Raw genomic sequence first — 26512 nt, 5'->3', positions numbered from 1 at the left:
TGTTAACCGGTTAACCAAAAGGGTTAACCGGTTAACGCGTATAACGTTAACAAGGAAGTTCAAAAACAGGGCCGTTAACCGGTTAACCCATATGGTTAACCGGTTAACACTGTTGAAATGCAGAAAAATACTTTAAGAAAAATGTAACTTTCATTTCAACATGTTAAAAATTTGTTAGGTTAAATATGGAAATGCAAATCATGATTGTTGAACACTTGTATACTAATCTAAGAGTGAATTAGATATACCTTAGAAGTGAATCAACAAACTTGCAAAAGGTTGGCTTGAAAAAGAAGCTTGAACCAAATGTTGCTAATGCATATGTGGCTTGATCACTTTGATGCTTGAATTCTCTTGAAGCTCTTCTCTTTTTGCATTGATACATGTTGTCTTCATCAAAATTCTTTTTGGATTGAAGCTTGCTTCTACAATCTCCCCCTTTTTGATGATGACAACCAACTTTGAGATAGATGCTTGAGAGTGAAGTTTCTCTAAATTGATTCTCCCCCTAAGTTCAAGAACTCCCCCTAAATGAGAGGCATAACCCAAAAAAATTCTGCATAGAGAAACCATTAGAGAAACAAGTCTTTTCCCCCTTTGGCATTAGCAAAAAGGAAGAAACTTATGAAAAAGAAAAGCATACAAGCATACACGCATTATGTGATCATTAATAAACATTCAAGCACATATGATGACAGAAATATAATTGGATTAATTGAAAAGTGTATGGTAAACATAATCAGCATAATCATAATCTAGAACTAAAAACAGAACAACACATAAGAATAACACAGATAAAACATAGTGCTTTAATCTTCTTCCAAACTATCCTCATTATCCTCGCCTTCCGCTTCACTACCGGCTTCACCTTCATCATCTTCCACGGGAAGGTTGCGAGAACTCAACACAAGGTTTCGAAGGCTTTTGATAGCGCGGGTGGTTTCACGGTGTTGGCTCATCATGGTGGTATATAGGAACTCGTTTGTAATGCCACCCTCCGGGATAGGGAAGTTTGAAGAAGAAGACCCGTCATCATATTTGTAAGATTCGTCGTTGCTTTGAACAATACCGGTATTTTTCATAATAGTAATGTCGTTGATCTCATTGGCGGTTGTGGTCATAGCAATGAACGGTTCTCTTCCGATTTCCATATATGTTAATTCCAAAATCCTTGAAATAAGACGACCATACGGCAGCCTAGTCTTGAGGGAGAGTTGTTGTTTGAGATGATACATCATAGTAGGAAGCCAATTAATTATGATCTTGTTCTTTACAGCAAATAGAACCTGCATCTCCAAGTCATTGATTTGTGCAAGATTTGAATCCTTTGGCAGCAAAACATGGCAGATAACATAATGTAGCATTCGATCATCAACAGACAAGTTCTTCGCATAACAAAGTATGCGAGAAGTATGATGTCCCGACACAACAGCAGCCCTTGGAAATCTACAGATAGAGTAATAATATTCCATTTTATCATATTGAGCCCATTTTCCATCAACATGGTTAACACCTTTACGAAGAAAAAATCCCGAATAGGGAATCCTAAGAGACGCAGCCAGCGAACTTAGGCCTGTCTCAATTTCACAATCTCTCACAATGGCAAACAACATATGTTGATCATCATCATTCAGATTCAAGGTGAAATGGTTCAGAAAAGATTTTACCAAATCAGTATAAATTTTGCCATTATCAGTGATAAACTCATGCAACCCTTGATATTTCAACAGCTCAGGGAAGGTGAAAGTAATAGGTGTGAAGGATCTGAGGTTCACATACTTACCCTTGAGAAGATGTCTGACTCTGACTTTGAAATCCATTCTTCTCTTCTTTGTTGTTTCCATTTTCATCTCTTCCTCTTCACTGCTAGATGCTGACACAGGAGCCTTTCCCATTCTTGGAGGAGCCATGGAAGAAGATGGAGATTCTAGGGTTTTGAGAGGGATTTTCGGAATATGGATTTTGAGAGTTAACAAGAGGGTATGGTTGAGTGGAGTTTAATGGGACTTTAATGACACTCAAGAAGATTGAAGGTTGAAGAAGTAAGATGAGGGTGTTTATGGTGAGTAAATGTAGAAGGAGTAGGAGTTATGAGGTGTAGGTGAAGAGTAAAGCACATGCACCAAACTACGCATACAATTTAAAATTAAAAAGGTATTAAACATTCTGTCTTTTAAAAATAGGCGCAGAACTGCATTCTGGGAGGCGTTAACCGGTTAACCTATTCCGTTAACCGGTTAACGGACTGAAAATTTTAAAAAAATAATAAAAAAACAGCAGCTCTGTTTTGAAAAATTGGGAACAGATTTTCACAAAAAAAATTCACAAAGTATTAGCACATATCAATACGCAACTTTCGATCAAAAAATATTTTAAAAACGATAATTTTCGGACATACGAAAGTAAGAAAAACTAAAAACGGCAAAAAAGAAGTGCTGGCATTGCATAACATAAAAAATGAAAATAAACAAATTTTAAGCAACTATACCACATAACAAGCAATTTTAAGAAAAGGTTAGATGTCACCTTCATTGAGAATACCAAGTTCTCGCCGAATCTTGAAAAATTGCTCTTTAGCCAATGGTTTTGTGAAAACGTCGGCAAGTTGGTTATGTGTATCCACGAACATAACATCTACATCTCCGTTAAGCACGTGATCTCGAAGGAAATGATGTCGGATATCTATGTGCTTCGTCCTTGAATGCATGATCGGGTTCTTTGTGATGTTGATGGCACTTGTGTTATCGCATAGAAGAGGAATGCAACCGAGATCTACCCCAAAATCAAGAAGTTGTTGCTTAAGCCATAAAATTTGTGCACAACAACTGCCTGCTGCAATGTACTCTGCTTCGGCCGTGCTAAGTGCGACACATGCTTGCTTCTTGCATGCCCACGACACTAGTGCATTCCCGAGAATGTGACAAGTACCACTTGTGCTTTTCCTATCGGTCTTACATCCTGCATAGTCAGCGTCAGAATAACCAATCAAGGAGCATATTGTCGCATCCGCGAAAAACAACCTGCGGGCTAAAACAAAACAACACAGAGCCGCCACCGTGCGTTATTTATCCCAAAAGAGGGAAAGGAAACGCTCGAAGTAAACCTGGGAAAAGCATGGTCTCGCGACCAAAGAGAATGGGATCGGGAGTCGGTTATGCGAAGGGAAGGTATTAGCACCCCTACGCATCCGTCGTACTCGACGGGATCCACGCTCAAAAGATAGAAAAAGGTTGCTAAAACAAACATCACACACACAAGAAACACAGGTGGAGGAAGAGGGGAGAGGGATCGCTAGGATGTCGCATCCTATGCCTTCGTATCTCGTTTGGAACGAGAATCAGAGCTACCGTAGTTCGGCTCACGCACGCCGAAACAAACACACGCACAAAAAGGCAAACATGGAACCCGAACGCCAATTGCTGGACTTACATCAGCTTCCGAACCAAACTAACCCACACTGGAAACCAGGTGCCACTTGATGGACTTATACCAGACTCCAAGCACACAACAGGAGGATACGGAACGCCAATTGCTGGGCTTACATCCATCTCCTACACACACAAGAAGAAACAAGCAACAGGTTACTAAGGAGTCGGGAACTCGAGCCTAGTAACTGTCAAACAAACACACACAAAAAGGAAAAGGGTGAAAAACAAAAAGGGTGCCCGGAGAGATCTCGCACGACCTCCTACCTACGTACCTCATCTGGTATGAGGATCAGGGCAACGTAGTTCCCCTGAACAGGGGAGAAAGACTAGCCTAACCAGATACAGAGGGAGACACAACTAGGGAGACTATGACTCGAGCCTAGATGTTATCATGCATATCATCCCTAAGTTAAGGTTGGCTATCTATCTTGCTCAGGCAGCAAGCTAATCCTAAACAGGAAAAGCAAAGCATGCAAGCATAATCAGAACAAAGCAAACATTCACAATTAGCACACACTATATCCAGACAAAGTGGGCTCAAACAAAGGGTTAGGCTGCAAAAGCAAACCAACTGTATTAGGTGATGTCAACTCTTAACCCTAACATTGAGAGTTAGGGTGAAGCCAGATGAAATGGGAGTGAGGGGTGTGCCTCACAGCTCTTATCCCTGGCCAGGGAGAGCTTCAGACAAAGAAGTGTGGGTCCAGAAAGTGGGAACCCTTCTACACTTATGACACTGACTCAACTGTACAACTGTACAAGGATCTTGGGTTAGGATCCACAATGCATCAACACCAGTTGTGTGAGCAGAGGGATGACTCAACAAGAATAGCAGGAGATGGATTGCATATCTCTTATATCTGCCAATTGCCTTAACAAAGGTCTTTTCCTGCTTGGGGACAAAAGTAAACAAGCACAGGCATTGCCTCTTAAGGAGGACTTCAGACAGGTGCCTGGCCAAGTAACAGGCCAGGTCTTCCAGACTACATGGAGAAAAGAAATTCTACCTCAATTGGTTAACACAACCAAGCAACAGCACAAGCAAGTTCAAAATGAACTAGAGCAACTAAGGTACCTGAAATCAATCCAACATGATCAGTACTCAGCTCAAACAGTTAAACAGACAAGTTAAAAGTCACACAGTTAACTGTACACAAGCAATGCATCAAGCAAAGAATAAGCCAATGCTCAACACAAATGAATTAGACACCACCTACAAAACAAAATTAATGTTAATCAACATCATTCACATGAGCAACTCAAACCAAGTGCATTAATTCCTCCATGCCATTTGCCTTTTGTCCTGAAAACACACTTCAAACATGAGAAGCAAACCCCTAGGACAAAGCCTAGGGTCCAAAGGGGAGGAAAAACCCAAAACAGAACATGAAATTTATCAAAAATCAAGTTCAATCAAATTAGAATCATGTCCAATTGGTCTCATGTTCATATCATCAACCATTATCATTTCATGAAGCATTTAGGGCAAAACATGCAATCTAGAAGCTCATTGGACCAAACAGAATGCATCAATCCAAACTTCATCCAAAACAATTCAATAAATCTCCAAAACATTCATGGCTAAACAGCATTCATAACATGTCAATCACACCAAATTTCAAGTCAATTGGACAATGGGAAGCAAGTCAATTAAAATCCCTAAGTCAAGGCATGTTCATACAAGTCCAAACAAGGCACAATATCATGCATCAACTTCAAGCAAGCATAACACAGTGTAGGAACATGATAAATGCACCAAACCAAAACCATGACAAACTTCAATGTGTCTATAATCACTCCACAAAATTTCAAGTCCATCCAATACATATCAAGAATTTCACAAAACATTTAAAAACATGTCTCACAAGAAGTCAACAATTGGTCAAACAGAAAGGAAATTCTCAATCAAATTGGAAACACATCCAAAAATTCTACAAAAATTCACATGTGAACCTAACATCCAGAAGTCTCAACATGCAAAAATTCAGCTCAATCCAAGTTCATATGGCATGTCAAATAAAATCAGGAAGTTGCACATGAAATGGTGTGACACAAATTGTCACACCTCTAATGATCAGGTCATATCTCACAATCCAGGAATGATAAAATAGCAAACTCAAATCCAAAATGATCATTCAGATGTCTATTTTGTGCATGCAAAATTTCAGTTCCATCCAGTTAAGCATCATCATTTTATGATCAAAATACCAAGCAAGGTGCATGAAAGAATACACATGAACAAACCCTAAGCCATTCCAAAAACCACACGTGCACAATTTTTGCAAAAATATTCATTAAATTGTAGAGATCTTAAGGATCATGGCACAAAAAATTTCATGCAATTTGGACAATTATTTCATGAGTTATGAATTTTGGAAGCAAGGGAAAAAATAAAAAAGGTGAAATGAATAGCATGTGAAGCATGAAGCATATGAGAAAAAAAAGAAAAGGCAAAATGTGGAATATGCTGAAGCCAGGATCGAAGGGGGTCCACGTTTGAAACTAGAGCGCGCAAACACCAATAATCATGTACAGTAGCGAAGTTTTGGATCTAAGCACGATTCTGGAAAATTATTTCAAGTGTTCATCATGTTCATCATACATTCATCATTCAAGAACTTTTTGTCACCAAATCACACAAACCTTATATCAATGGAAAGGTCTCACAACGTACATCAACAATATCACATTCATTAAGCATAATTCATCCTAATTTAAGAGAATCGAATCAAAACATATTTGAGCACAAAACTTCAAATCAACATAACTTGTTCGTTTCTCAACCAAATTTAATGGAACAAAGTGCAGAATGATCTACTAAGAAAGATCTACAAGAAGCATCAAACAATTTCATGAATTATCAAACTCGAAATCTGACCTTCTTTGAAGCACAGTGATGAATTCGCGCGTTTTAAGCCTTGGAATGTGAAAACAGAACTTCTATGATGCTTGGATAGGTGAATGGAACAAGGTTTGTTACTCAATTACGCACGATCTTGATGAAATCTCCATTTGCCATTGTTGCACCTCACTTTAACAGTCCACGATTTGGCTTGATAGTGATGAAATCTTGCTTCAATTAGCTTCCAAAATGCATGTAGACGATGAATTGATTGAAGATCTTGGCAAGGCTTTTGAAGAAAATTGCAAAAAAAGTGAGAGAAGAAGATGAAGAATTTGGTGATTTTCAGATCTAGATCTGTTAGAATGAAGTGTTAATCTGAAAAACAGTTAGGATTAGCAATATATAGCATGGCTTAATCATTTCCTTAATCCTAATTAGCCAAAACCAAAGTGATTAGTGAAAATGCATTTTCATGCTAAATGGTAATTTGGTCAATTCACCCACACATGTGCAATGCAATGTAACAGTGCCAATTTCTGGTTTGAGCAAGTTTTAAAACATGTTTGTGAGCTAATGCAAATGGAATGGAGTGAAAACAATGAATATTTTGCAAAAACACCTTTTTCCCTCCAAAATTCAAATTAAGTCCACTTGAAAAATGGACTTTTTGTGTGATGATTTTTGATGAAATGTAATGATGGATTTGGATAGAGGACATCAAAAGAATTTTGCTCAAAAAAGTCTCACTCCATTTGGCCTTGTGAATCAAAAGTTATGCACCTTTGAAATTCAACATTTCTTGACAATGATCAATCCATAACTTGCCAACCACAAATGAGAAGTTCATGTTCTTGGACTTTTTGGAAAGGTGAGAGCAAGATCTACAACTTTCATGTTGAACAAAATTTCATTTGAAGCATTTTTGGACATGTAATTTTGAGGAGAAAATATTTCCATTTTTGGCAGTTTTGAATTACAAGTCACTTTCTATTTTTGGAAAGTTTCCATCTGACTTTATTTTCTTCATTCTTGATGTTTGAAATGTCAAATGAAACTTGTTTAGACATGAATGAAGTGTCTCTAACCCTCTCCCACCTCCAAATCCATGAATTCAGGCACAGTTGACCACAATTGACTTTTTTTGACTGATAGATGAATTGGCTGTGCACTGATCAACTTGAGCTTCAAACTCCTGATGAAATGGCTCAATGATGAAACCCTAGCTTCCATAAGGTCAATATAATCATAGAATGATCCCCATATCCATTGAAAACCTCATCTCCTTGCCAAGCCCTGATTGGCACAATGCAGATGATTAGGGTTGACCAGAGGTCAAAACCCTAATCTCAAGGCATCTGATCAAGCATAATGAATCTCTGGTGATAACAAAACCATGATGATTATGATGTACCATTTCAACCAAGATCAAGCTCAACCTCCTTGAAGAATCAAGAAACCCTAATTTGAAGCACCAACCCTCAGATGGTTAGTGATCGGTCCAATGAAACCCCCAGCTTGAATCTCAACCTCTTTATCTTCTGATCAAGACCTAAGAGGATGGCTTGATTGATGTTGCCATATGATATGTAAATATGCAATGCCTAATGACCTAAAAGATAAAATGCAATATGCTAAGCTAGTCCCAAGAGAGGAGGGCAAATTTTGAGGTGTTACACATATACTACCTTTTGGATACCATAGTCCGACGTTCGTTGTTCCTTTGAGATATTTCATAATCCTCTTCACGGCGGTGAGATGCGATTCCTTCGGGTTTGCTTGAAAGCGTGCACACAAACATACACTAAACATAATGTCAGGACGACTTGCCGTCAAATATAGTAATGAACCAATCATACCTCGATATTTTGTAATATCTATTGAAACTCCGGATTCATCTTGATTAACGTACGTTGCGGATCCCATAGGAGTGGACATCACTTTGCAACTATCCATATCGAATATTTTCAGCAATTCCTTGCAATACTTGGATTGGTTGATGAAGATACCATCCTTTGTTTGCTTGATTTGTAGTCCAAGAAAATAGTTCAATTTTCCCATCATGGACATCTCGAATTCTCCTTGCATCATAATTGAAAATTCTTCGCAAAGATCTTTGTTTGTTGAACCGAAGATGATGTCGTCGACATAGACTTGAGCCAATAAGGTGTTACCCTTGATCTTCTTTATGAACAAAGTCTTGTCAACCTTTCCTTTTACAAATCCCTTTTCACATAAAAAGTTGCTAAGGCGGTCATACCACGCTCTTGGTGCTTGCTTTAAGCCATATAGTGCTTTCTTCAACTTGTAAACATGTGAGGGATTCTTGAAGTCTTCAAAACCCGGAGGTTGTTTGACGTAGACTTCTTCATTGATATAGCCATTTAGGAAAGCGCTTTTGACATCCATCTGAAACAATTGAAAATTCATAGAACAAGCATAAGCAAGTAATAATCGAATTGTTTCTAACCTTGCTACCGGGGCGAACGTCTCATCAAAATCAATTCCTTCCTGTTGGTTGTATCCTTGTGCGACCAATCTTGCTTTGTTACAAACTATGATCCCATTCTCATCAAGTTTGTTCTTGAAGACCCATCTTGTTCCTATGATGTGCTTGTTGTCCGGTCTTGGTACAAGACTCCAAACTTGATTTCTTTCGAATTGGTTGAGTTCTTCTTGCATTGCTACTATCCATTGATCGTCGCTTAAGGCTTCCTCGACTTTGGTTGGTTCTATTTGAGATACAAAAGCCATGTTGAGACAATCATCCTTGAGATATAGTCGTGTTGTAACGCCTTGGCTAATATCACCAATAACTTTATCGATCGGGTGATCTCTATGAGTTTTCCATTCTTTCGGTAGATCATGATGTTCTTCAATGATTGGTGAGCCATCTTCTTGTGGTATTGGTTGAACATTTGAAGGTTCCTTTTGTTGTGACATATCTATTATATCATCATCATCATCATCAACAATAATGTTATCCTCTTTTGAGGGGTTAGTTTCATCAAAAGATACATGCATTGATTCTTCAATAGTAAGAGTTCTTTTATTGAAAATTCTAAATGCCTTACTAGATAGGGAGTAGCCAAGGAAGATACCTTCGTCGGATTTCTTATCGAACTTACCGAGGTTGTCCTTTCCATTGTTGAGGACAAAACATTTGCACCCAAAGATGTGAAAGAAAGATATATTAGGCTTCCTTCCTTTGAAAAGCTCATACGGAGTCTTTTTGAGAATCAGCCGAATGTTGACACGGTTGCTAACAAAGCATGTTGTGCTAACTGCGTCCGCCCAAAAATATTTAGGAAGGTTGGAGTCACTGAGCATTGTTCTTGCGAGCTCCACCAAAGATCTATTCTTTCTTTCTACGACACCGTTTTTGTGGTGTTCGTGGTGCGGAGAAGTTGTGGGAAATTCCGTGCTCTTCGCAAAATTCTTCAAAGAATGTGTTTTGAAATTATCCACCGTGGTCACTTCTTATGGAGGTTATTGTGAGGGACTTCTCGTTTTGAATTTGTTTCGCATACTTTTTGAAAGCCTTGAAAGCATCGCTTTTCTGCACAAGAAACAATGTCCACGTATATCTAGAGAAATCATCAACAATCACTAAAGCGTAAACATTACCTCCGAAGCTTTCCGTTCTTGATGGACCGAAGAGATCCATGTGCAAGAGTTGAAGTGGCCTCGACGAAGATACGACATTCTTGGATTTGAAAGTTGTCTTGGTTTGCTTTCCCTTTTCACATGCGTCACATAACTTATCCTTGATGAACTTAATCTTTGGAAGACCAACAACTAGATCATGCTTTATCAACTTGTTCATGTGCTCCATGTGAATGTGAGTGAATCTTTTATGCCATAGCCAAGCCTCGTTGTTGTTTGTCATTAAGCATTTTACCTTCAAGGAAGAGTCATCAAAAGAAGTCATAAAAATATTATTAACCCTTTTACCTTTTAGCAAAATGTCATGGGTGACTTCATGTTCTATCACATATTCATCCTTTGTGAAATTGATCCGGAACCCTTTGTCACACAATTGACTTATGCTAAGTAGGTTGTGCTTTAGGCCTTCAACATAAAGGACATCTTCGATGATGGTAGAAGGAGGTGCTCCAATGGTTCCTACTCCAAGGATCTTTCCTTTAGTGTCATCACCGTATGTAACATATCCTTTGGCCTTTAAAGATAGATGTGAAAATTTGTCGATATCGCCTGTCATATGCTTTGAACAACCGCTATCAAGATACCATTGATTCGAGGTTGTCTTTAAGCATACCTACAAAACAAAATTAAGTTTTGTTAGGTACCCAAATTGCTTTGGGTCCTTGGTAGTTAGTACCCTTTTTAACCCACACATAATGCCCTTTTGGAACGCTAAAGTTTCACACATAACAAGCATTAGGTGTGTGGCCTTTGATTCCACAATAAAAGCAAGTAGGTTGAAAATGACTTCTATATCTAGGAACATAATTCTTCTTCTTAGCAATCATTTTCTTTTTATGACTTTGATGCACACTTTTAGAATTGTTTACTTTCTCTTTAACAACTTGTTCACTTGCTTTAACAAAAATGGTCTCATTTGTGCTTGGTTTGGAAAACTTAGAATATCCTAATCCACTTTTATCATTAGAATACCTTTGGTGCTTAAGAATTTCCTCCAAGCCAATTTGACCTTTTTCATATCTTTCTAAAACTCTTTTAAGTTGAACAATTTGAAAAGATAAAGACTCACAATTCTTACATACAAGACTTTGTTTTTCATCCATCAACTTTTGTTTTTCACTTTTAATATATTTTTCCAAAGCAATATTTTTTTCTTCTAAGGATGAAATTTGTTTCTTTTGGGATGAAATATTTTTATACAAGGTCTTGCATTCTTTTAAGAGTTCATCTATAACATCTTGTGTGTCATTGTCATAAACTGAAAAATTGCTACTAACCTCATCGATTTCTTTATCGGATTGATGTGAAGCCATAAGAGCCATGTTCGCACATTCATCGCTTTCCGATTCTGAAGATGAACTGATCTCATTATCGTCCCAAGCAACATAAGCCTTTTTGTTTTTGAATTCCTTCTTGCCTTTGAATCCTCCTTTCTTTGCAAGTTTCGGGCAATCCGACTTTATGTGACCTTGTTGTCCACATTCATAACAAGTGACGTCTTGCATTGATGTGGATGATTCCTTTTTCCTGAAATGTTTATTCTTTTTAGGATAAGAGGAATTTTTATTTTTATTAAAAAACTTACCAAGCTTCTTCACAAGAAGCATAAAGTTCTCATCTTCGGACGTCTCATCATCTTTGTCATTTTTTGAATCAACCTTCAAGGCAATCCCCTTGGACTTCTTTTCTTGACTTTCGTGCTTCTCGAGCCTTCCAAGTTCCAATTCGTGTTCTTGAAGTTTGTCAAATAGAGACGTGGATGTCATTGTTGAGAGACTCTTCTTTTCCGAAATAGCGGCCACTTTCGGTTGCCATTCTCTTGTCAAAGATCTTAGGACTTTCAGGTTGAGATCATCATTGGTGAAGGTTTTACCAAGAGCAATCAAGTGATTTGTTAGATGGACGAATCTCTTTTGTAAGGCAACTATAGATTCACCGGGCTGCATGCGGAACATCTCATATTCTTGACTTAGAGTGTTTAACCTCGATCTCTTCACTTCGGTGGTTCCTTCATGTGTTTCTACCAAGGTGTCCTAAATCTCCTTTGCCAATTTACATTGAGATATACGAAAGAACTCGTCCATACTAAGAGCGCTTTGGAGTATGTTGATTGCCTTCTTCTCATTCAGAATCTTTTTCCTATCATCATCGTCATAAGTGTTTTTCAACTTTGGGGTACCAACTCCATTCACCAAATTCACCGGTTTGTGTGGACCTTCTTCAACTGCTTCCCATATACCTTCCCCTTGGGCCTCAAGATGTGCCTTCATTCTGATTTTCCAGAAATCGAAATATTCTCTGAAGAAGAGTGGGGGCTTGTTTCTACCTCCACCGTCTTTGAAAACCGGGTTTATGCTTGCGGAAGCCATGCTGGATCTCTAGGAACAAGTTACCTATAACTTGCTCTGATGCCAATTGTAAGTTGTAAATGCGCCTAAAAGGGGGGGGGGGGGTGAATTAGGTGGTTAAAAATTCTTCGATCTTGTTTCCGGTTTTTGGTTATTTTTCGTTTAAGTGCAGAAAAATAAATTGCGGAAAGTAAAAAGACAGCGGAATTTATAGTGGTTCCCTTCACAATCCGAAGGTACATCCACTCCCCTTTTGACTCGAAAGAGATTTCACTATAGTTATAATTATTGTACAGCCTACTCACACCAATGGTGATGCTTACTATCTAACCTATAGGTAATCAAGTGTATGAAGAACAATCCTCTTCAACACTAACCCTTGTGTCCAACAATCCTGGATCACAAGTCAAACAGAAATAAATCTTTTTGATGATTTGAATAAAGTGTAATATTATCAATCTTCTCTTGATTGATCTTCTCCTTAGATAAATAATTCACTCAATGAATAATATATAAGTGTTCAACAAAAATGGAATGAGATGAAAATTTGGTTATGAACACTTTTATGAAATATTGAAAAATATGAAAGAGTGATTATCTTAAGTTTTTATGAAAGTTCTTGGAGGTGAATTTTCATTTTAAAAATTCAAGAATTTATATTGACAAAACACCTTTTCAAAGAGGTATAATTTTCTTCATAAAATTGATGAAAAGGTATAAGTTTTTGAAAATCATTTTTCACTGAAACGAACAGTGTTAACCGGTTAACCAAAAGGGTTAACCGGTTAACGCGTATAATGGTTAACCCATATGGTTAACCGGTTAACACTGTTGAAATGCAGAAAAATACTTTAAGAAAAATGTAACTTTCATTTCAACATGTTAAAAATTTGTTAGGTTAAATATGGAAATGCAAATCATGATTGTTGAACACTTGTATACTAATCTAAGAGTGAATTAGATATACCTTAGAAGTGAATCAACAAACTTGCAAAAGGTTGGCTTGAAAAAGAAGCTTGAACCAAATGTTGCTAATGCATATGTGGCTTGATCACTTTGATGCTTGAATTCTCTTGAAGCTCTTCTCTTTTTGCATTGATACATGTTGTCTTCATCAAAATTCTTTTTGGATTGAAGCTTGCTTCTACAATTTCGAGTGGTGGTATTTCTATGGATCCTACGAAGATTGAAGTTGTATCTCAATGGGAAGCTCCTAAGTCTGTTGCTGAGATTAGAAGTTTCCTTGGTTTGGCTGGTTATTATAGGAAGTTCATTGAAGGATTTTCTAAGTTGTCGTTACCATTGACGCAGTTGACAAGGAAAGGTCAAGCTTTCATTTGGACTTCGCAGTGTGAAGCGAATTTTCAAGAGCTTAAGAGAAGATTGACTACGGCTCCTATTTTGATTTTACCGGTTCCGTTAGAACCTTTCGTTGTGTATTGTGATGCTTCTTTGTTGGGTTTGGGAGGTGTTTTGATGCAAAAAGGGCAAGTGGTAGCTTATGCTTCAAGGCAACTTAAATTTCATGAGAGGAATTATCCGACGCATGATTTAGAGTTGGCCGCCGTTGTGTTCGTGTTGAAGCTTTGGAGACATTATTTGTTTGGATCGCGATTTGACGTGTTTAGTGATCACAAGAGTTTGAAGTACTTGTTCGATCATAAAGAATTGAATATGAGACAAAGGAGATGGTTGGAATTCTTGAAAGATTATGATTTTGGTTTGAATTATCATCCTAGAAAGGCGAATGTTGTAGCCGATGCATTGAGTAGGAAGTCATTGCACATGTCTATGTTGATGATTCGAGAATTTGAATTGTTGGAGCAATTTAGAGATTTGAGTTTGGCTTGTGAAGCGACGCCTTCGTGTGTTAAACTTGGTATGTTGAAGCTTACGTGTGGCATTCTTGACGAGATTAGAGAAGGTCAGAAGTCAGATTTGAAATTAGTCGATGTTACGACATTGATTAATCAAGGCAGAGGTGGTCACTTTCGGATTGATGAGAATGGTATCATGAGATGTCGTGATCGAGTTTGTGTTCCGGACGTTGCGGATTTGAGAAAGAGGATTCTCGAGGAAGGGCATAGAAGTGGTTTGAGTATTCATCCTGGTGCTACTAAAATGTATCAAGACTTGAGAAAGATGTTTTGGTGGCAAGGTATAAAGAAGGATGTAGCAGAATTGGTGTATGCATGTTTGACTTGTCAAAAGTCAAAGATTGAACATCAAAAGTCGTCTGGTTTGATGCAACCGTTATCTATTCCCGAGTGGAAGTGGGATAGTATCTCTATGGATTTTATTTCGGGTTTGCCGAGAACATCGAGTAATTGTGAGGTGATTTGGGTCGTTGTGGACAGGTTGACGAAATGTGCTCATTTTATTCCGATAAGGATGGATTATTCGATGGAGAGACTTGCTAAGTTGTACATCGAAAGGATTGTGTGTTTGCATGGTATTCCGTCGAGCATTGTTTCGGATAGAGATCCGAGGTTCACTTCGAGATTTTGGGAAGGCTTGCAAAGTGCTTTGGGTACGAAGTTGCGTTTGAGTTCGGTATATCATCCGCAAACTGATGGTCAAACGGAGAGAACTATTCAGTCACTTGAAGATCTTTTGAGGTCTTGTGTTTTAGAACAAGGAGGAAATTGGGATAGTTTCTTGCCTTTGATCGAGTTTACGTATAACAACAGTTTCCATTCGAGTATTGGTATGGCACCTTTTGAGGCTCTTTATGGTAGAAGGTGTAGAACTCCTTTGTGTTGGTACGAATCGGGAGAGAGTGTTGTGGTTGGACCCGAGTTGATTCAAGAGACTACGAATAAGATTAAGATGATTCGAGAGAAGATGAAGGCTTCTCAGAGTCGTCAAAAGAGTTACCATGATAAGAGGAGGAAAGCTCTTGAGTTTGAGAAATATGAGCATGTGTTTCTTCGAGTTACGCCAATAACGAGTGTTGGTAGAGCTTTGAAGTCGCGTAAGTTGATGCCGCGTTTCATTGGTCCTTATCAGATTTCCGAGAGGGTAGGTGAAGTGGCATATCGGATTGCATTGCCACCACCACTTTCTAATCTTCATGATGTGTTCCATGTGTCGCAATTGAGGAAGTATACTGCGGATCCATCGCATGTTGTTCCATTAGATGATGTTCAAGTGAGGGATAATTTGACGGTTGATACATCACCTATGCGAATTGAAGATCGAGAAGTGAAGAAGCTTCGTGGTAAGGAGATTGCTTTGGTGAAAGTGATATGGGGTGGAGCCGCCAATGGCAATATTACTTGGGAACTCGAGGATAAGATGAAGGAATCGTATCCGGAGTTGTTCGTTTGAGGTAAATTTTCGAGGCCGAAAATCTTTAAGTGGGGGAGAGTTGTAACAACCCAATTTTAGTATTTATTTCTTATATTATTATTATTATATTTTATTTTATTTTTTTAGAGTGTTAATTAATTAATTGGTTGTTAGGTAGTATAATAATTGATTATATTAATTAATTTGGTGTGTTAATTAATTATTTAGTTGATATGAGATATAATGAATAATTGAATTAATTAACTTGGTGTGCATATTGAGTTGATTTAATTTATTTGAATTAAATAGAGATATTATAATACTAGGTCTTATTGGGCCTAATAATTAAATTAGAGGTATCATTCTTTAAGCCCAAATATAATACTAGGATATAAGAGGTGAGGAGAGTGACAAGTAGGATTCATTTGATCACTTGACGACAACAGAAAAAGAAAAGAGGAAAAGTAAGGAGAAGAGGGGAAGAACAAGAGAGAAGATAAGGTTTCCAGAAAATTGAAGAGGTAAGGGGGAGAATCCTTATTATTATGGGTTAGTATGATTTGGTCAATGGGTAGAAATATGTTTACGTTGAAATCCCTAAATTTCATGGTTTTGGAATTGTTAGGTTTTGATGAGTATTCTTGATTTGTGGTGATTTAATTGTGTTAAAACTGAAAATTAACTTTATATACTTAGAGTATTGTATGAGTTATAATTTTCTGAGCGTTTGGCTTTTTACGAAATCGAAATCGGAGGTCCGAAAGTCCTCAAACGATGAAAAACGCAGAAAATTCTGCATTCTGTTTTTGTGTTAACCGGTTACCCGTAGAGCGTTAACCGGTTACTTGCTTAAAAATCTGCGCAGGAAATTGATTTTGTTTTGTGTTAACCGGTTACCCGTAGATCGTTAACCTGTTACTTGCTTAAAAAATCTGCGCAAGAAATTGATTCTGTTTTGTGTTAACCGGTTACCCGTAGAGCGTTAACCGGTTACTTGCTTAAAAATCTGCGCAGGAAATTGATTCTGTTTTGTGTTAACCGGTTACCCGTAGAGCGTTAACCGGTTACCACTGTTGAAAAATGGAAAATGGAGATTTTAAAAGTTGTATTCAATTTGAAATGAAATCTAAGTGTGCGTATTTGATAATTAGCCTATATTTGTGAATGATATATTGTTATGAATGTGTATATGTACCATTGGTGGATAATTCATAGAGTTGAATTATGGTGATATATGGAATGTTAAGATGGTAGAGATGATCTTAATTGCATATGTGTTGGTATTTGTACATTCATTCATGGCATGGTCGGCTTCATGGTGGAAGCGGTGAAACTGTGGGTTCACATGGTAATAGACGTTGATCCTTTAATGGAAATAGGCGTAGCAGACGTTGATCCTTAATTGGAAATAGACGTAGTGGCTTTGATCCTGTCCGGATCGGAAGCGTGGCTTGGATTCTAGATATTGAATCGGAAAGCGGTGAAACGTTGGGTTCACATTGCGGTACCACATGCATAGAGTCACATGTCTTGCATTGAGTCACATTAGAGTTATGTGATAATTGAATGTGTGCATTGATGTGATTGTGAGGTGTGTATGAGATATGTGTAGCACCTCAAATTTGCACCTATCATTATGCATACATTTTCATATTAGGTCATAACATATCATGGTCCATTGCATAACATTTGTATTGCTTCAGTTGCTTCAAGTGCAAGACAGTCAAGGAATTAGGTCAAACCAATCTCCTGATCAGTCAACCAAGCAGGCAAAGGAATTTCTCATTGAATCAAGGCCCTAGGGTTTGTGCAACAAGTTCACATGGCTTGGAGGTCTATTTGAAGTATTTTGGTCAAGGGTTGAAGACTTGGAGATCATCAGTTCATACACAGACAGTCAAAAATCCTAAAAAAGTCAACTATCAGTCAAAGCAGTGGATGGTGGTCATTCTTGTGGAATTAGGGCACCATGGTCAATGATCAAAAGTTCATACAACTTGAGACATCATTTGAAGTCAAGTCCTCCAGGAATTAGGGTTTGGAAGTCATCAGTCAATGCACAATCAGTCAGAAACCCTAAAAGTCAACTGTTGGTCAACTGTCCATTTAATCAGTGACTGGATGATTGGAATTGGTTTGTGAGAGTTCATTCATGTCCAAATAGTCATCATACATCATGCCAAACACCATCATGGAAGAATTTGAAGCCAGATCAGAGATTTCCCAAAACGGGAACTGGGCCTGTAACTGAAACTTATTAAAAATGGAAAGTTTTGATCCTCAAACTTACATCATTATACAAGCCTCAAATGAATTTTTGCCCAACATGAAAGTTGAAGATCTTGTTCTCCCATTTCCAAAAAGTCCTAGAACTCTCAATTCCCATGTGTGGTTGGCAAGTTATGATCGAATCGATTTCAGAAAATCTTGAACTTCAAAGGGCCATATCTCTCAAACCGTTTGGCCAATTTTGGTGGGGTTTTTTCCTACAAGTCACATTTGATCCCCTCTTTCCAAAAATATAAATTTCATGAGCCAAAACTTCACCAATCAAAATGGCATATTTTGACCTTTTTCATTTAAATGAAAGTTTGACCAAGAGTTGACTTTTTGATTTAAACATTTTTTCAACATTTGGCCAATTGTAACAGCTCATAAATGTCATTTAGAATGTGTTTGCAAAGTCAAAATATGCAGTACATAAGGCCATTGCTTGGTTTGCTTGAATTGTAAGAAAGGTACAAATTCACCATGACTATCCATGCTATCCACCATACCACACTTTGTACTTCCAAACAGAAATTAAAACCTCATTTTTTCTGTCATTTGAGACCCAATCTTGCAGCCTAAACCAACAACAATAGAAGGCCATGCTTAGTTGCTAAAAATTGGGCAAAAGTACATGTGTTCACCATGCTTCCACAACCATACTTGTACCATGACCATGACAACTTTGATGATTTTTCTTTTTCTGCAGTAGCAGCACAGTAGGAACCATTCTTTTCACCCAAAATCCATCCACTTTGCTTGGGCATTTTAAGAAAATCTTCTGTCAAACTCCACCGTGGAAAAGGATTGCCTTGCCACCACAAAGAACAGTCAACAGCAGTTTTTTTAGGGGATGTATCTTATGTCCTTTTGAAGACAGTAGCAGCAATTGGGGGGGGGGGGGCATCACAAAAAAACCATCTGGCCAAAGCAAATAGAAAAAGGCATTCTGATTAAAAAAAAACAACAGCCAACAGTAGGTTTTGGCAAGGAGATTTTCTGTCAATAACAGGACAGTAGCAGCAACTGTAAAAAACAACACAGCAGAAAAACCTGGTGCTGAAGACCACATCTTGGTATTTCAAATTTTCTGTCAAGAAAACTTCCAAGAGGAACCAGACCTGGCCTTGACTCGAGGCAATATGTCCCACATTTTCTGCCATGTTACACCCTTCTAACAGCAAACCAAACCTCATTGATTAGGACCAACCCTGTTACTTGATTTTCTCATTTTTCTTCTGCCAAAAAACTGACAAAGTGAACCAAGCCTGGCTTTGATACAATCAAAAGAAAACCTCACAGTGCTGTCATGCAGTAGCAGCAAGCCAACACTGCAGCAGCCTCACTCATATTGCTTTACATTTCAGGAAATCTGTCAACACAACCAACAGAAAACCAGACTTCATTTCTTTGCCACCAACAAATGCTGCAGTCAACTTAACCAACAAACCTAAAACTCACCTTCTTGCCTTGTCAATTTGGCTGTCATGACAAAAGAATAAAAACTAAGCCTTACCTTGCCAGCCACCATCCAACTGCAGTAAAATCAATTGCTACAGCAGCCACAAGCCACAAGGCCACAAACAGCAAACATGTAAGTCCTTCTGCAGCCTTTCCAAGCCAAATTCGACCCAAGGCTTTGCACCCCCATGTTCACTTTTTCAAACTTAGCAAAAATGCAAGTGATGTCATTAAACATAATCCAGCTTAGCATTCCTTAAACCAGAACTAAACAGACAATATAAGCTGCATTTTCTGACATTTTGAAAACCCTAGACACACAGCAGCGCAGCAGAATCCTCTCACCTTCACATTTTGCATCTTTGGCATTTGAGATTTTTCTGCAAAAACCACCAAAAACCCTTGAACCACCTTCATTATTTCTTCATCTGGACTCCATTTGGAAGTGATTTGCAGCATCAAATCTCGTCTGCACAGCCATCTTCATCTTCTGCTACTTCAATACCCAACCATGGCAGTTAGAGCATTGAAGAATTCCAAGCAAGATTGAGCTATACAACCTCAAGGATCCTTCATTCTAAACCACGAGGAAGACTTGTTTAAGCTTGCATCACTCCAAACAGTACTGTTTCATTGGGTTTACCAAATCAGGTGAATTTTTCGACTTCATTGTTTTCTCAAATATTGCTACACATCATATAGGTCTTATTTAGTAGGTTGATTAAAGCTTTGAATCGTGTCAAAAGATTAACTATGCTGTGAGATATATGGATTCCCATTTCTGTGCTCAAATTTGTTTGCAGTCGATTAGCTTTATTGATGATGATTACATGAAAACTATATGTGGAATATGCATGCTGGATGAATGCTGATGAGATTGCAATGCTTACTTTTTATTTTTGGACATTTTGAAAATTCGAGCTCATGGTGATGATGAATATGTGCTGCTGCTGTTAAACATAACCCTGCCCAGATTTTCCCTCGATTATGTGTGTTCTGTTGTTAACTAATATTGCATGATGATGATGCTTCCTAGCCACGCTTATTGGTTGATGCTATTGTTCATGTTTTTGGATGATTTAATGATGAACACATGCTGCTGTTATTTTAAAACCCTAGTTGGTTTCCAAAATCATGTTTGCTGTTATTACTTATGATTGCATGAACATGCTGTCATTGCCATGCTGTTGACCCTGCTGTTTAAGTTGATGAGTCTCGATGAAAATGTTAATGCCCTGCTGTTTGAAATCCTATGAAATCTGCACAGAAAACCTTCATGAATTGCATTTGGTATGCTGTTTGTTTGGTTGCTGTATGGACATTACTTGAATGCCGTGCTATTGTGTTAATTTTGCTTGAACTTGTGTTATGAATGATGAACACATGATGCTGCAGTTAAACCCTAAGTTTCCAAAACCCTAACAGCATTTTTCCAAAACTTGGATTTCAATTGGTGGTTGTTTTTGAATTTCCTGCATAATTACTGTTCTATTGGCTGGGAGCCAATCAAAACATTTTATTTGCCTTGCCCAAAACGCAGCACTTCAATTAGTGAGGCGGATATTACCAGATTGCCATTGTTGACCACATGTTGACCTTGTTGCCATGCTATTTTGTTCATACTTCATCCAATTATTCATTCAACTTTGAAAATTCATTTCTCTCTCAATTTTCATCCAAAAATCATGCAATTTTTTCCATCATGTTCATGAATGTGTCTAGTATTTGATTTTGATTTTTAATTAATTTTCCATTGGCTGGATTTTAATTGATAATTATTTTCTTGACATGTATGCATAATTGATACCTTGTGCCATTCCTTTTGTGAAATACTCATGCTGTATCCAATGAGCTTGAAATTTTTTGTGATGAAACTAAACACATTGACCTTTGTTTCCATATAAAGTTTGTGCATTTATCATTTGTGGATCGAGAGTTATGGATTTTTGAAGTCATGTGTTACATTTGGTGCCATACCATGATCATGCATTTTCCCTAATTTTGTTCACATGCTTCCTTACATCCAAATGACCCCAAATTTTGCATGAACTTACTCTTGTATGTCTAGTTGACTTTTGAATTTTCTTGGATTTAATTGAACTATTTTCCATTTGTTTGAGATTTTCCTTTCCTGCCTAGTCAAATGTTGACTTTGTGTGACACATGTTCCCATTTCATTTGTGAAATTCTCATACTCTATTAGATGGACATGAAATTTTGCATGAGATAACTAGACATCCTCATCTTTGCCATGGTTTTAGTCCCATTCATTTATCATACACCATTCTTGACTTATGATTTTTCTAAGTTGATGCATGTTTGGTTGACTTCTTTGGGCATGATCAAATTGGCTTTGACTTTCTGATTTTCATTGACTGCCTTCCACTTGTCCAAATGGGATGAAATTTGACATGCTTACTATGCTATGTGTTAGGTTTGATCATGATTTATTTGGTGATTTTTGGAAAATGTTAGATTGTTTTTGAGTTAAGTCTTTCTGTTGACTTCTATGAGCTTCTGTTTGCCCTACCTTGACCTAAATGGTTCATGAAATGATGATAGTGATTGATATGCATGTGAAACCAATTGGTTTTGTTTCCTAATTATTTGAGCATGATTTTGGATGCTTAACCCTTGCTGTTTTGACTTTCTCATTCACTTTTGACCCTAGGCTTGCCCTAGTGGTCCTGTTACTCACCTTTGAGTTTGTGTTCTCAGGTTGACCATCAAATGGCCATTAAGACCAATTCTTTTGATTGAGCTTGCTTAAATATCATTGTCTAACTTGTTTGTTTTGTAGGTGGCTTGGCTCACCTGCCTTAAGCCCTGTGCCTTGCACATCCATGTGCCTCCAATTAACTGTTGGTGTCTGTTTCTGTTTGTTTTGTTTGAAGTTGCATACTAACATCTGCTTGACTGTTTCAGGTGCTTTAGTTGCTTTCAGTTCCTTGTGAACTTTTGCTTTGCTTTGCTTGTATAAGCAATTTGCATTGAGGTATGTCTCTTTGTCTTCATGTAGTCTGGAAGACCTGGCCTGTTACTTGGCCAGGCAACTGTCTGAAGCCCTCCTTAAGAGGCAATGTTTGTGGATGTTTAACTTTGTCCTTGCATAGAGTCAAAGTCCTCCTAAGTGAAGAGGCAATTGGTGGAAGGTAGGGATATGCAGTCTATCCCCCACTATTCAGTGTGTCATCTGTTTTGCTCACACCACTGTGTTGATGCATTACAGATACAAACCCAAGATCTTGTACAATGGTACAGTTGAGTCAGTTTTAAATGTGTAGAAGGGTTCCCACTTTCTGAACCCACACATTCTTGTCTTGAGCTCTCCCAGGCCAGGGATAAGAGCTGTGAGGTCTCATCCTCACTTCATCCTTTCATCTGCTTCACCTTAGCCCCTCAATGGCAAGGTTAAGAGCAACATTCACCCAGTTCCAGAGGTTTGTTTGTTGAGGTTGATATGACCCCTTGACTAAAACCTAACCCTTGTTTGAGCCACTTGTTTGTGTATAGCGTGTGTTACCTGTGCTTGTAGGATAGTTTGACTTGCTTCCTGTGCAAGTTAGGATAGTTTGACTTGCTTCCTGTGCAAGTTAGGATAGTTTGACTTGCTTCCTGTGCAAGTTAGGATAGTTTGACTTGCTTCCTGTGCAAGTTAGGATTAGTTTAGACTTGCTTCCTGTGCAAGTTAGGTTTTGCTTGGCTTGCTTCCTGTGCAAGTTAAGTGTGTGTGGCTTGCTTCCTGTGTGAGCCATACTTAGGATAGGTTGGCCCTTGTGCCATTTAGCTAGAAACCATAACTTAGGGTTGATTTTGCATGACAACATCTAGGCTCGAGTCGTAGTCTCCCTAGAGTTGTGTCTCCCTCTGTTATCTGGTTAGGCTAGTCCTTTGTCCCTGCGTAGGGGAACTACATCGCCCTGATCTTCATACCAGATGAAGTATGTAGGCAGGAGATTGAGCTGATCTCTCCGGGCGCCCTTTTTCTTTTTTGTGTGTGTTGTTTGACAGTTGCTAGGCTCGAGTGCCTGACTCCTTAGCAATTTGTTGTCTGTCTGTTTGAGTGTGTGCTTGACAGTTATAGGCTGAGTCCCCGACTCCCTATCAACCTGTTGTGTTGTTGTGTGCTTGGGAGCCGATGTAAGTCCATCGAGTGGCATTTAGATTCCAGTGTGGGTGCGTTTAGGTTCGGATGTCAATGTAAGTCCAGTGATTGGCATTTGGGCTCCACGTTTGCCTCTTTGCGTGTGTTTTGGTTCGGATGCTGACATAAGTCCAGTGATTGGCTGTCGGGCTCCACGTTTGCCCTTTTGCGTGTGTTTTGGTTCGGATGTTGACGTAATTCCATTGAGTGGTAGTCGGGCTCCATGTTTACCATCTTGTGGTGTGTATTTGTTTAGCCTTTTAGCATGTGTCCGCCGAGCTACGAATGCTCTGATTCTTCTCTCGTCCGAGAAGATACGTATGCATAGGATGCGATATCCTAGCGAGCATGTGTCGTTTCCCCCAGTCCGAACTACTTGGACTCTGATGTCTATGCCTGATAGACTAAGTAGGCCCAGGATGCGACATCCTGCCGAGTCCAGTTTCAGTCAGTCTCTTTCGTTTCTTTCAGCCGGTGTGTGTGAATATTTGAGCAGTGTTTAGCAACCAATTTTCCTTTCTAGTGTGCGTGGATCCCGTAGAGTACTACGGATGCGTAGGGGTGCTAATACCTTCCCTTCGCATAACCGACTCCCGAACCCATTCTCTTTGGTCGCGAGACCATGTTCTTTCCTAGGTTTACTCTGAGCGTTTCCTTTCCCTCTTTTGGGATAAATAACGCACGGTGGCGGCTCTGTTGTTCTTTCTTTTCCCGCCGGTTTTTCGCGCGATGCGACAGCTGGCGACTCTGCTGGGGACAATAGAGAAGTTGACCTATGCTGGTCCATCTTCCCTGAGCGAGTCTCTCCTAGCGCTCTCTAGGTTAGGGTTTTGGTTGCTTTGTGTTGTGTTTGTTATTGCATTCATTTGTATATATTTGCATTTACTGTTTGCATTTATTATGTGCATTAATGTTTGCATTTCATTCATATTCATCTGCTGTGCTGTCTGTTTCTCTCTGTTGGGGGGTGAGAGTTCTATGAGGTAAAAGGCCCAATGCCCAGGCTATGAGTGAAATCTAGGAAACCTAGGAATAGAGTGATTCATGGGAAGCGGGTGGTATGGCGCCACTTAGCGGAACATTGATATCACGAGCAGTTCAGACCCTGGTGGGATATTATCGGTGCATACATCGGGTGTGCACAGGATGATATTCTGCGAAAGGTTATTTATGCTGCGTTTCTTTTCGACCTTACCCTGGCCTAGACTACACCCGTGAGTGGGGAGGGTTTGATCATTTTTACAGGTACAGTTGCTGATTGGTTGGTGACTTGTTGATGACTCTTGATACTGGTGGTGACTGTGAATTATGGGGCATTTATTTCTGGGACGCCAGAGCTTTGTCCATGGTTTATCAGCGGGTTCCGTTTATTTCGGATCCCCGGGCTGAGTTGAGAGTACTTGTTCAGAGGATCCGTTTGTCACCCGTTCAGTGGTTGTTCCTGTAAAGATAAGTGATATAATCTTCGGTTCCGTTTATTTCGGAACCCCCCCAAGTTGGATTTATGATGACTTGATCCCACGGATACGACTGGTTCAGAGAAGTGTTGGGCTTTCAGATGACTTGGTGGCACAAGGGCCTGCATTCATGCATTTGCATCATATCATCTCGCATTCATCTGCATTCAACTCATGTCTGTCCGTACTCAGGGTCCATTATTCTTAAATTAAAAACCCCGGATGAGAGACATCCAGATGTCTAAATGTTGTTGATGAAATTTTATCTGTCTCAATGAAACCAGAAAAAAAAAGAGAGGACTGAACATTCCTAGTACGGACAGACATTGCATGTGTGAGTCATACTAACCCATTTGCTGTTTTGTAGGTTTCAGTATTCAACCGGTACGCATAGCTCGTCTGTTCGGACAACCTGCTGAGGGTCAACAAATCCAAGCTGATGGATCTTCTCAACGCCGACGTCCTTGAGCTGAAAGGGATGATGAGGGAGTTGTTCAGCGTTGTGCAAGGGCTTGCCTCGGGGCAGAAAGCCATGTCCGGAAGACTGGAAAGGATTGAGAAACGGTTGATAATGGAGAAAGTTCAGGAGAAGGCTCTGTCCTCCGAGGTGAACAAACCTTCTGGTACTGTAGCAGAGAAACCCTCCGACAGTGGTCCATTCAAGAAGAAAGTTGAGCCAGTTGGTGTGCCTGCAAAGAAAGAACATAGCAAAGATCGTTATCATCCTTATGCTGCCACTCCTGTCAGCAATCCCCCTGCTCAACAGCAACAACCGCCACCTCAGCAGAAGACACCAGGAGCTAAGAGCCAGGTGAAGAAAAAGAACGAGGACCGTCAGTTTGAGGAACCGCCGGTGACTTACGCCCTTCTGTTCCAAAGGTTGATGGATCTTGCTTTAGTACGGCCGAGGATTTTGATTCCTATAGAACAGCAGCGGAGGCCTGCCAACTATGATGAGAGTGCCAAGTGCGAGTTTCACTCTGGGGCACCCGGGCACAGCATTGAAGGTTGCAGAGCTTTTAAGCATATCGTCCAAGATCTGGTGGACTCCAAGGCTATTAGCTTGGCCCAGATAATGAATGAGGATGTCAACCCCGCACTCAGGCAGAGACCAGCAAAAGTCAAGATGGTGAAGAAGGCCAAGAAAGGAGTAGAAATGATTGAAAAGGGTCAGCTAAAAGGTCCAAAGGCTATGTTTCCAAAACTTCTGCTACAGGATGGAGCCTTACCTGCTGTTGATAATGCTTATGCCGCCGTCACTACAGAAGAGTGCGTATTGATGAAAGACACGACCCAGAAGATGAAGAAAGTAGAAATGGACGGTGTAAGATGTAAAGCACCCAGTCTGGCAGTTGAAACCGTCCAGGTGGAGAATGTCCGTGCCACTGAGAAAGAGAAGAAGCTGTCCATTTCTTCTTATAAACAAGCTCTGGAAGTGGTGAGGAACAAAGAGGCCCAAGGCTGGGGAAGGATCATTGACATCGTGGCAAAAGCAGACATGTTTGGAGTCGGTTATCATCCGGATTTAGAGTCGTCTAGACCAAATAGAGGATGTCGCCCACCATACACCTTCGTCAGTGCAGGGATGTTGGATCCTGGTCATGCCC

The sequence above is a fragment of the Lathyrus oleraceus genome, chromosome 3, assembly GCF_024323335.1.
Source record: "Lathyrus oleraceus cultivar Zhongwan6 chromosome 3, CAAS_Psat_ZW6_1.0, whole genome shotgun sequence".
NCBI classification, from domain to species: Eukaryota; Viridiplantae; Streptophyta; class Magnoliopsida; order Fabales; family Fabaceae; genus Lathyrus; species Lathyrus oleraceus.
The sequence above is the reverse complement of the archived record's forward strand: the minus strand, read 5'-3'. Positions refer to the sequence as shown.